The sequence below is a fragment of the Athene noctua genome, chromosome 1 (genome assembly GCF_965140245.1).
Source record: "Athene noctua chromosome 1, bAthNoc1.hap1.1, whole genome shotgun sequence".
In the NCBI taxonomy this organism is placed as follows: Eukaryota; Metazoa; Chordata; class Aves; order Strigiformes; family Strigidae; genus Athene; species Athene noctua.
Window position 1 is genome coordinate 88,226,329 of NC_134037.1, and position 12,320 is coordinate 88,238,648.

Consider the following 12,320-nt stretch of genomic DNA (forward strand, 5'->3'; position numbering starts at 1 on the left):
GACAGCAGATTCTACCATATTATCAGGTAGCTCTTCAAATCTTGTCTTCTTCCTCACCAAACTTTCAGGTCTGCTTGATTATTACACACTCTGCATGTTTCAAATGTCATCACCATAGAGAATGCAGATTAATATTAGATAGTGCAAATTTCAAGGAAATAACTCACTCATTCTTCCCAGCACTGGTAATGAGGGTATTAAAGGAGTTTCTCTTGCACTTCTGAACTTCAGGCTGGCTGTCAGCTGTTGTACTGTGCTTAGTTTAGTTTGAAAAAGTAATTGAGTTAAATTTTTGTAGCCGTATCTTACAACTCTGTTCTGTTGGGCCTATTAAATAAGTGAAGTGGTGTCTTTAGTATACTTTCCCATTAACATTTAGCACATGCAAATTTGAGAACACTGGTAAATTATTATTAATAATATTTGTTATGTACCTTTTAACTGCCTGGATGCTACTAATTCTCACTTGGACTTTTGTGCCCTAAGTCTCAGGATCATTGTACAGGAAAATGCAGAGGAGAGTTGTACCCCCAGTACCCTCCCTGCACCCTGCAGAAAACCCCAGACAGGGTTTTATCCAAGGACACTTCTTAAGTTGACTGTCTACTGTGCCAGTGTCAATGGCTCCCTGTGACATTCCTGATCCCTGTGCCATTCCTGATTCCCAACTTGGGTAAGCGTTCTGTGTTTTCATACCAGTCTTTGGGGTAGGATCTGAGGGGGATGAGTGAGCCTTCTGGTGGAATGAGGATTCTTTATACCACCAGCCTAACTGCAAAGTATGACAAGGCTGTAAAGGAAACTGCCTTTGAGTGATGAGTCGCAGAAGAAGTATTTCTCAGAATATCTAGTTGCATCAGGAGCTGTCCTCTCAATTCCACCCTTCAATGCACATAAACCCATGACCAACATTGTGGTCCAAAGATGCTCATTGCCTCCTTCAAGATGCTCAGCAGGTCAGATAGCAGATCTTGGCTCTCCTTCATGCCACAACAGCAGTTCTTAGACCAGGAGGCTCCTGCAAAATTGTGAGGGTGGTAGCCCCTGTTACTGATTGTCACTGATTTGTTATTGAGTTGATGATTTTTGGTGATTGTGATAAGAAATGATTAGGACTAATCAATTAAATGAAATCTCACAGAAACACCATTTTTTATAAAAGATAGTAGGGTAATGTTTTGAGTAGTCCTAGAGATGTTGTTTAAAGTAACCATACAACCAGTTACGCTGCTAGACAAGGTACCGTTGTTAGACTGCTTGGTAAGGATGATTTATTGCCCTGTAGACCAGATGTTTTTAAAGCTGTATTGTGAAAGGGTCTCAAAGCATGTTAAAATCGCAATGTGAGCCAAAGTTCTTGAGTCAAGTACATTGGGGGGGGGTCTTTCTTTCGAGTCGGTAGTCTGTGGTGGTCACAAAAGCAGCCCCCGACTCATTTCAGGACTCAAGTGTGCATGACCGGAAAGAGGTGGGAATAAGAAGATGAGTTATAGGGGTTAACATGTCTATGTATGAGAACCTGATTAATATGTATTACTGTATCCAATATAACCATCATGTTACACAAGTTAGGTGTGCATTGTTGGTGAGATGACTCCCCTGCGTACCCGGCCGTTAATAAAGGAGTGTCTGCTTATCTATACCAAATTGATGTCAATAAGTTCTTTTATCCCTGTCCTGGTTCAGCTAGGATAGGGTTAAGTTTCCCCAGCAGGGGGAAGGGATCTCCAGGCGGGTTATTCATACCATGCTGATGTCAGGTCCAGCGCGGCAGCGCAGGAAGCTTTTTCCTTTGTGGCTTTGGTGATGGGAAGCACGCGCGATGGGCTGGATATGTTCACTGCGGTATTTCTCTGTATAACTTTTGTCTTGTTTACTGTTATTACTGTTTATTGTTGTTATTATTGCTATTGTTGTTGTTCAGATTGTTATTTGTTACACTGTTGTATTAAATCTTTCCTTATTTCAACTCTGAGATTTGTGCCCTACTCGGTTCGAGGGTGAGGGAGGAACAACAGCAACATGGTCTTCGGTCCTGGCAGGGCCTAAACCACTACAGCCCTTTTTGGCGCACCAATGTGGGGCACAAGAGGGTTGAAATAAGGCTCAAAAAGGGACAGACCCTGACCAGAGTGTGTTGGAGCAATCTGTTGGGTGCAATTTTCTCTATTTGTATTTGTACTGTTTGATAAGAAAATGTTTGCAATGCTGGCCCATTTGCTTGCGTGATGGGGCTGGATTAATCCTTATATCCAGTGTATGATCACAGTGCTGATGTTCACTGTCAGTGGAAAATGTGTAAAGAGTTTCTTTTTGCTGTACTGGCTCCTGACTGCTTCTAATGTGTTCGTATCGGGCCGGTACCTGTTTGCTGCCTGGGCTTTTGTTAGGGGTCTCACCCCCTCTATGGGTGAGACAGGGGAAGAGATCCTCTCAGTTTTTGGGAGTTTCAGTTCTCCTTGGAGCCTGCAGGCCAGTGTGATTGAGACACAGTGTTTTCTGAATTCCTGCCTGATTTCGGTTTTGGCCATGCGGCACTTCTCTAACAACAGCAGTGCCTGGAAACCTGCCCCGAGGTCAGATAATAGTGAGTGGAAAGGGGTGTGGGAAAAGATGGGCAAATGCCTGGGTCAGTGGTCGCCTCCAATGCTTTGGAATTTCACTCCCGAACAAATGCAGAGCCCTGATAAGCTGATGGAGTGCTTAGAAAGGGTGTGTTACCAAGCTGGCAAAACCCAGGAGACACAACTCTCTGCGATGTTTTGGGGACTTGATCATGCCTACCATGTCCTCTTTAATATCACCCACTGCCCTAAAGGGGGAGAAAGGCCTGTGGGATCTGAGAGTGAATTTACCGGTACAGTATCTGGGCTGGGGGAACAGGCAGATCCAGTCTCAGTCACCTCCACCAGCACAGCGACTGAGCCAGAGACAGCCAGTGCCAGTCGCCCCGATACAGAAAACCAAATATACCAGAAAGTCAGTTCGCAAAGTTGGGGTATGGGGATGAGCCGGGCCCAGCGTGGGAACAGGAGGAAGGGCCAGTGGTGATCGTCTGATCTCTATCCCTGACTGAGCTGCGAGATATGCGGAGAGATTTCAGCCACCTGGGAGGCGAGCAGATTTGCACCTGGCTGCTCCGATGCTGGGACAGTGGAGCCAGTGGTTTTGAGATGGAGAGGAGAGAGGCCAAGCAGCTGGGGTCTTTGGCCAAGGATGCTGGCATTGATAGGGAAATAGGGAAACAGACTCAAACCCTCAGCCTTTGGAAGCAACTCCTGCTCAGTGTAAGGGAGAGGCACCCCTACAAGGATGATATCCTATGTCAGCTGAACAAATGGACCAGCATTGAGAAAGGCATCCAGAACCTCAGGGAACTGTCTGTGTTTGAGATGATTTATGATGATCTGAATGATGAGCAGTCACCCGTGGACCCAGATCAGTCCCCTTGCACGCACCTGATGTGGCGAAAGTTCCTGAAGAGCGCACCAGAAGCACAGTCGAAAGCATTGGCAATAGTGTCCTGGTGGACAGACACACAGACTCTAACAGTGGGTGGAGTGGTTCGCAAGCTCCGGCAATATGAGGGAAATCTCCCTTCATCCTAACATTCCTGGGTTTCAGCTGTAAAGGAGCTGTTTCAGAGGGTCCATAAAGTGGAAGAGGACATGTCCTACATTCCACCTGCACGGGCTGATGTCTCAGCCATTAGAAGTAAACGTTTCCCCACCCAAGAGAAAGGCAGCAGAAGGCACACACCACGCGACACCCTGTGGTTTTTCCTCCGCGACCATGGAGAAAACATGAGGAGGTGGGATGGACAGCCCACTGCCGCCCTAGCTGCACGAGTAGAGCAGCTGAAAGGGAAGACCATCACGAAAGGGAAGTCCTCCAAGAAAAGCGCAGCTCCAGTGTCCAGCCAGAAATCCCCCAGACAGAATAGAATGGCCAACGTTATGTCTGACCCTCTTGAGGGGACCAGTAAATCATTCTTAGAAGTGAGTGATGATGAGCAGGATTAGAGGGGCCCTGCCTCCAGCCAGGTGGAGGAAAGGGATAATCGGATTTACTGGACAGTGTGGATCCGATGGCCTGGCACGTCAGACCCACAGGAATATAAGGCCTTGGTGGACACTGGCGCACAGTGCACCCTGATGCCATTGAGCTACAGTGGGGGTGAATCCATCTGCATCTCCGGAGTGACAGGGGGATCCCAACAGCTGACCCTACTGGAAGCTGAAGTGAGCCTGACTGGGAGGGACTGGCATAAGCACCCCATTGTGACTGGCCCAGATGCCCCGTGCATCCTGGGCATAGACTACCTCAGGAGAGGGTACTTCAGAGACCCAAAAGGGTACCGGTGGGCTTTTGGTGTGGCTGCCCTGGAGGAGGCTGAACAGTTGTCCACCTTACCCGGCCTCTCAGAGGATCCCTCAGTGGTGGGGCGGCTTAAAGTTGAGGAGCAGCGAGTGCCGATTGCTACCAGGACGGTGCATCGGCGGCAGTACCGCACCAACCGAGATTCCCTGGTCCCCATCCATCAGCTGATCTGTCAACTAGAAAGCCAGAAGGTGATCAGCAAAACTCACTCACCCTTCAACAGCCCTATATGGCCAGTGAGAAAGCCTAGTGGCGAATGGAGGCTAACTGTGGACTACCGTGGCCTGAATGAAGTTACGCCAGCAATGAGTGCTGCAGTGCCGGACATGCTAGAGCTCCAGTATGAACTGGAGTCGAAGGCAGCCAAGTGGTACGCCACGACTGACATTGACATTGACGTTCTTCTCCATTCTGATAGCACCAGAGTGCAGGCCACAGTTTGCGTTCACTTGGAGAGGCATCCAGTACACCTGGAATCGATTGCCCCAGGGGTGGAACCACAGCTCCACCATTTGCCATGGACTGGTCCATACTGCACTAGAGAAAGGTGGGGCCCCAGAACACCTGCAGTACATTGATGACATCATTGTATGGGGGGACACAGCAGAGGAAGTCTTTGAGAAAGGGAAGAGGATAATTGAAATCCTCCTGAAGGCCAGCTTTGCCATTAAGGAAAAGAAAGTTAAGGGGCCTGCAAAGAAATTCAATTCCTAGGAATAAAATGGCAAGATGGGCGTCGCCACATCCCAGTGGAGGTGATAAACAAGATAACAGCCATGGCCCCACCAACCTCTCAAAAGGAGACTCAGTCTTTCCTGGGTGCTGTGGGGTTCTGGAGGATGCACATCCCGAACTACAGCCTGATTATGAGCCCCCTCTACCATGTAACCTGTAAGAAGACCGATTTTGAATGGGGCCCTGAGCAACAACAATCCTTTGAAGAGATTAAACGGGAGATTGCCCAAGCAGTAGCCCTCGGGCCAGTCCGGGAAGGGCAGGAGGTTAAGAACATGCTCTACACCGCAGCCGGGGAGAATGGCCCTACCTGGAGCCTCTGGCAGAGAGCACCTGGGGAAACCCGAGGCCGACCTCTAGGCTTTTGGAGCCGGGGATACAAAGGCTCTGAAGCTAATTACACACCAACTGAGAAGGAGATACTGGCAGCGTACGAAGGAGTTCGGGCTGCCTCAGAAGTGGTCGGCACTGAAACACAGCTCCTCCTGGCACCCCGACTGCCGGTGCTGGGGTGGATGTTCAAAGGAAAGGCCTCCTCCACACATCATGCAACCGATGCCACGTGGAGTAAATGGGTTGCGTTGATAACACAACGGGCTCGAACAGGGAACCCCAGCCGCCCAGGGATACTAGAGGTGATTACAAACTGGCCAGAGAGCAAAGATTCCGGGATGTCACCAGAACAGGAGATGACACGTGCTAAGGAGCCCCCACCATATAACGAGCTGCCGGATGAGGAGAAGCGATATGCCCTGTTCACTGATGGGTCTTGTCGCATTGTGGGAAAACATCGACAGTGGAAGGCTGCTGTATGGAGTCCCACACGACGGGTCACTGAAGCTGCTGAGGGACAGGGTGAATCGAGCCATCTTGCTTTGGATACTGCTGAGCAGGAAAAGTGGCCGAGGCTCTACCTCTACACCGACTCGTGGGCAGTGGCGAATACCCTGTGGAAATGGCTGCAGCAATGGTAACAGAGCAACTGGCAATGTAAGGGTAAAACTGTCTGGGCTGCTAAGGTGTGGCAGGATATTGCAGCCTGTGTGGAAAACGTCGTTGTGAAGGTGCGCCATGTGGGTGCCCATGTACCCAAGAGTCGGGCCACTGATGAACATCAACACAACCAGCAGGCAGACCAAGGTGCTAAGATCAGAGTGGCTCAGGTGGACTTGGACTGGCAGCACAAAGGTGAACTGTTCATAGCCCGGTGGGCCCACGAGACCTCGGGCCACCAAGGTAGAGATGTAACATACAGGTGGGCTCGAGATCGAGGGGTGGACCTCACCATTGACAGCATTGCAGAGATCATCCACGGATGTGAGATGTGTGCTGCAATCAAACAGGCCAAGCGGGTGAAGCCCCAGCGAAATGGAGAACGATGGCTCAAATATAGACATGGAGAGGCCTGGCAGATCGACTACATCACACTGCCACAGACCCGCCGCAGGAAGCGCCACGTGCTCACGATGGTGGAAGTAACCACTGGATGGCTGGAAACTTATCCAGCGCCCCAGTCCACCACCTGGAACACCATCCTGGGCCTTGAAACCCAAGTCCTGTGGCGACACGGCACCCCAGAGAGAATTGAGTCAGACAATGGGACCCACTTCTGAAACAACCTCATAAATGCCTGGGCAGAAGAACACGGCATCGAGTGGGTCTACCATATCCCCTACCACGCACCAGCCTCTGGAAAGATCGAGCGCTACAATGGACTGTTAAAAACCCCATTGAAAGCATTGGGAGGTGGGACCTTCAGAGACTGGGACATGCATCTAGCAAAGGCCACCTGGCTAGTCAACACAAGAGGATCTGCCAGTCGAGTTGGCCCGGCTCAGTTGAAACCTCCACATGCTGTAGATGGGGATAAAGTCCCTGTGGTGCGCATGAGGAATATATTGGGAAAAATGGTCTGGTTTAGTCCTGCACCAGGCAAAGGTAAAGGCAAACCCATCCACGGGATTGCTTTTGCCCAAGGACCTGGGTGCACCTGGTGGGTGATGCAGGACAGTGGAGAGGTCCGATGCGTACCACAGGGGGACTTGATTCTGGGTGAGAACATGCCGTGAATTATGCTGTGCCTTTATAAATTGTTATTTTGTTATTGTTAACTGCTAAATGGCAGCTGGACATGACACAGATGGTATAGAATAAAGGGGTGGATTATGTCCTGGTTCAGCTAGGATAGGGTTAAGTTTTCCCAGCAGGGAGGGGGAAGGGATCTCCAGCCGGGTTATTCATGCCATGCTGGCATCAGGTCCGGGCGCAGGAGCATGGGAACTTTTTCCTTTTGGCTTTGGTGATGGGAAGCACGCGCAACGGGCTGGATATGTTCACTGCGGTATTTCTCTGTATAACTTTTGTCTTGTTTACTGCTATTACTGTTTATTGTTGTTATTATTGCTATTGTTGTTGTTCAGATTGTTATTTGTTACACTGTTGTATTAAATCTTTCCTTATTTCAGCTCTGAGGTTTGTGCCCTACTCAGTCCGAGGGTGGGGGAGGGACATCGGCAACGTGGTCTCCGGTCCCAGCAGGGCCTAAACCACTACAATCCTGTTTTGGTGACACTCCTGTGGGAGAGGACAGAGGGCTCCAACACAACAGGGCAGGAGGAACTAGAGGAGAAGGAAGCATCTTGGCCCCAAGCCAAAAGGGGAATTCAGAAGCTGCAATGGCTGCTATGGTGGGAGGAAAAGGTGGGACAGCCAGCTCCAGGTATCAGTGTCCAGGCTGGCTGACCTTGTGATTGCCAGTCATGTTGGCCAGATTTTCTGCATTTTAATCCCCAGGTGGCATTTTTGTCCACAGGTCAAAGTTCAGCTTGTTGGTTATATTGAATCCTCCCTGACATATCTCTATTCCACTGTTCCTGGTTTGAAAAGGTTTTGATTGGCCCCTCAGATCCTATCCCTGTTTATGTTCTTACAAATTATCAACCGTCTTGTCTTCACCAAGTAGTAAAATCATGTTGTCTCAACACTCTTGCTGATCCATGATGTGCTGTTCAGCTGGAAGCATTCCTGCCATTCAAACTCACAGTCTTTACTTAAAGTTACACACCCCTCCTATGTGTCTTTTTCACAGGGACAAAAAGCATTGGTGTGTTGAGGGGTTAATGGCCCATCAGGAAAGTGGGAAAGGCACCAGTCACTCTGAATTGGTTTTAGTCTTCCCATAGGTGATAGCCATGTAGAGAACCTGGCTTTTAAGTGCTTTGCACATGGAAAGCAAAGATATTTTCTGGGATAGAAAAGCTCTGGCTTCAAGGACTATCTGGTGAAGGTGGCATGGGTGTGGTGTGCTGATGGCCCATCATGAGGCAGGAATTTGGCAGACCTCGGACTAGTTTCAGCCAGAGCTGAAAAGAGGTATGAGGGGATGGTATAGAGGCTCTTACCGCACTTAAAGAGAGAGGAATGCGAATTTCAATCTTCCATGGCCAAATCAGCCTTTTCCTAGCCCTTGTCAAAGTTCCCATCCCCAATGTGGATGTTGTCAGCTTCCAAGGCAAGGAGTCTTCCCTTGCCCTCTCCCTCTTCTGAGCTGGGCTCCTCACCTTTGTTATCCTCACAAGCACGGTCAAGATTTCTTGGGTTTCCCGAAGGAGGTCATCATCATGAGCACGCAGCAGTATACATGAAGGCCAAAAAGATCACAAGAGGGCCAGAGAAGAGATTCAGAATAACCATGCTTGTTTAAAGGACAATATGCTGAATGATACATATGGGGAGTGAGTGAAGCAAGCAAGCGTTAAAGGGTGCAGGAGGACATCCCTCAACCCATCTTCTAGAGTAAGGGAAAGGCAACACAGAAATCTTGGAAATCTGTTCCCCTTTAGTGAAGCCCTTACACTCACTCAGTGGAAAAGGCATTGCTATTTAAGCACATTCTCCTTCAGCCCACTTCTGGATCTGGATGCACAGCGTGTTTGAACCTAACCATTTGTGAGGAGGCATAGCATCTCAGACACAGGTGCTATCCTGGACACTTGTATGGGGGTAGATGTCAGTTTTCATAGTGCAAACAGGCATGAAAACCCAAGAATGGTCATGTTTCTGTTTTGAAAGAGATATTAGCATCCTAATCAAGTCTGAGGCTACAGCTGCAGGAGCCACAGGTGTCAAGTATCCTTCTGATGAAGCTTGCTAAGATCAATAATGGTAATAAAATCAGCAAGAATAAATCAACCACGTGCTAAAACAAGCATGGCAGTGAAGAAGCAGACTTTGTTGCCATAGTTGCCCAGAGACAGGCACTGGGCGCATGGACACCAACCATCACTGATTCTGCTGCAGTTTGGGTATTTGTACAACTCAAGGGCTTGGATGACTTTGTGAATCACTCCAACGTGCTGTTTGAAGGAAAGCAGTTTGGAGAACAGCCATGGACACCTAAAATGCTACTCTGCTTATGAGAGATTTGACCACCCCAAACTAATGAGTAACGAGTTGGCCTTTACATGGCACCTCAAGGTGGGAGCCACTGTCTGACTGTAATAATGGCAAAGTCCCAACATAGCTCATGGCAGAAGGCAGTAATCGTGTCCCTTCACATCTGAACAATTTGCATCCAGTGCTGCTCATGACAGATCCTGAGGGCAATGTGGTCCTTCAAATCAAACTCACGCCCTGCAGCCAAGGCCACCCTTAGTCACTGTGGGAAGGACACCCAGGCACATGCAGATGCAGAGTTCCTGCACTGTCTGGAGGAGAGGGAGCCTGCAGAGAGAGCCGCTGTGGCAACAGCAACATGGGAGCAAGTCAGCACCGAGATGGTAATCATGAGCTCTAGTAGCTGGCTGGCTAATCAGAGGTAACGTGGAAGAACTTACTTCATGTCTCATTTTGAATCATTGGTAACTCCTCGAATGTGGAGGTCTTGTGAGTGATTCACATGTTTTTTGCCTTAGGGATATTTGTAACTGGATTCATAAACACAGGCGAATAAATGAAAGCAGATACATGAGACGTTACTGTGGCACCTTACAAATTTTTGATTTAAGAACCCCCCTGAGTTAATCCTGATTTTATGCAGTAGAAATGCTTCATTTCATTATGCACTTTTCAAGAACAAAAATTCTAGAAAGCTTCCTTTAAGTTTTGGTCCTCCCACTCTTGTAATTCTGTCTTTTATTTATAAAGCCTTCCACTGATGTATACATCATCTTATTTGGAATCTTAACAACAGAGATAGCATGGTGGAAAAGGCTCTTTAACTGAGGCTTCTGAGAGACAGAAGAGAGTAACTGAAGGATGAGTGTTGGTCTTTTTTTACTGGAAGCAAATAAAACCCTGGTGACGGTCCCCCTGACACTGCTCTGCCACTCCCGGAAACAAGGACAATAATTCTTAGTGGATTACACATTTCTTTGAAAGGCCAAATAGTGACCTTAGTACATCAGATGTCAGCAATTCGCCTTCTGTCATGTATGTCATTTTTTTTTTTTTCCATACTACCTTTTTTTTTCCCCTCCTCCTATTACTCATTAGGCTTTGAACTCCTGTTTTCCCAAGCTGGCAAGCTCCTAGCATTTCTCTGAATACAGATTATCTCAGAACTGTGGTGTCAGGATAATCAGCACAATATTTCAATTCTCTCTAACAGAAAAAAATACTTCACAGTCTTAAAACATTTTTTCCAATTATTTTTTTCTGTCTGTATTTTCAGCTTTATCACCGTGTGAATGGAAGTGAAGGACTCTTGCCCCCAAGATGCTTATTAGCGCTCCCAACAAAGGCACATAACTACATTTGCCGTCAGCTCCCATGTATTTTGGTAACGGGACAGAGTATAAGGATTTTGATGAAACACACTACCACCCACTAAATTTAATAATCGTACTGGATAACAAATTCAGGTAAACAGTTTGGGTACTGGTTTTGTGTTACATTATAATTTCTGGGTCATCATTTGTATGTGCCATTCATATCTTATAATTCTCACTCCCCTATCTTCACCTTCTGCAATTATCCAATATCTGTCATTCTCTTTCCCTCTGGAAATAACCTACTTACTATGTTTCTCTTGCACCAGCAACCCCTTTGCTCTTTGAAAACTATTTTTTTTATGTATTAAATTGTCTAGGTAATATGTATTTAATTATATCCTTATCAGTTGTTCTTACTTTGCATTCCACTTTGGAATATGATGCTTGTCTATTTTCCTAGATATTCTAGTTACTCTGATAACAGCTATTACCCTTCTTGTAAATCTTCTCTTGCATATAAAACAAAACATTTTGCACAGGTGTTCCCTTTAGCAAGGGGCACTTGCATTTGAAGGGTCCTTCAGCAAGACTCCACAACTGTAGGCTTATCCCCCTGTCATAACCTCTACATAAAGTTAATTTTCATTAAAGGAACACAAACCAGATGTGGTGGTCTGACCCTGGCTAAATGTTAGGTACCCATCAAGTCACTCTATCACTTTTCCCCCTTCCCCTTGTTTTCTCAACAGGGCAAAGAGGGGAAATAAAATAAGATAGACCAATCCTTGTGGGTAAAACAAAAGCAATTTTAATATAAGCAGAGCGAAGCAAAGGTCCGCGCGTGGAAGCAAAAAAAAATAAAACAGATTTATTCTCTACATCTCATGAAGAGGCGCTGTCGGGCCTTCTCAGGAGGCAGGGCTCCGATACATGTAGTGGTTGCCTCGGAGGACCAAGGGTGACCCCACTCCCTTCCTCCCTTATCCCAGCTTTATACTGAGCAGACGTCACATGATCTGGAATATCCCTTTGGTCAGTTTGGGTCAGCTGTCCTGGCTGTGTCCCCTCCCAAGATCTTGCCCACCCCATCCCACTGGGGAGGGGAAATGTCAGAAAGAGCCTTGGTGCTGTGTAAGCACCACTCAGCAGTAGCCACAACACCAGGGTGCTATCAACACCCTGCCAGCTCCCAGCATAAAACACAGCACCGTGAGGGCTGCTATAGGGAAAAAACAATTCCAGCTCATCCAGACCCAGTACACCAGAGAAAAACAGAAATAATGAACAACAATTTAAAGAAGATATAACATCTTTTTATTACATGAATAACTCTAACTGCAAAAAACACAAAGTCTGCATAAAACGAAAGAATGTAACCAAGTGAATGTAATCTGCAAAGAAAAAACATGGCTGCAGAAAATATTGAAAAAGCAGTCACAATTAACAGTTAAGGTTAATGAAAACTACTACTAACTCTGTTGGTAACTGGAAGTT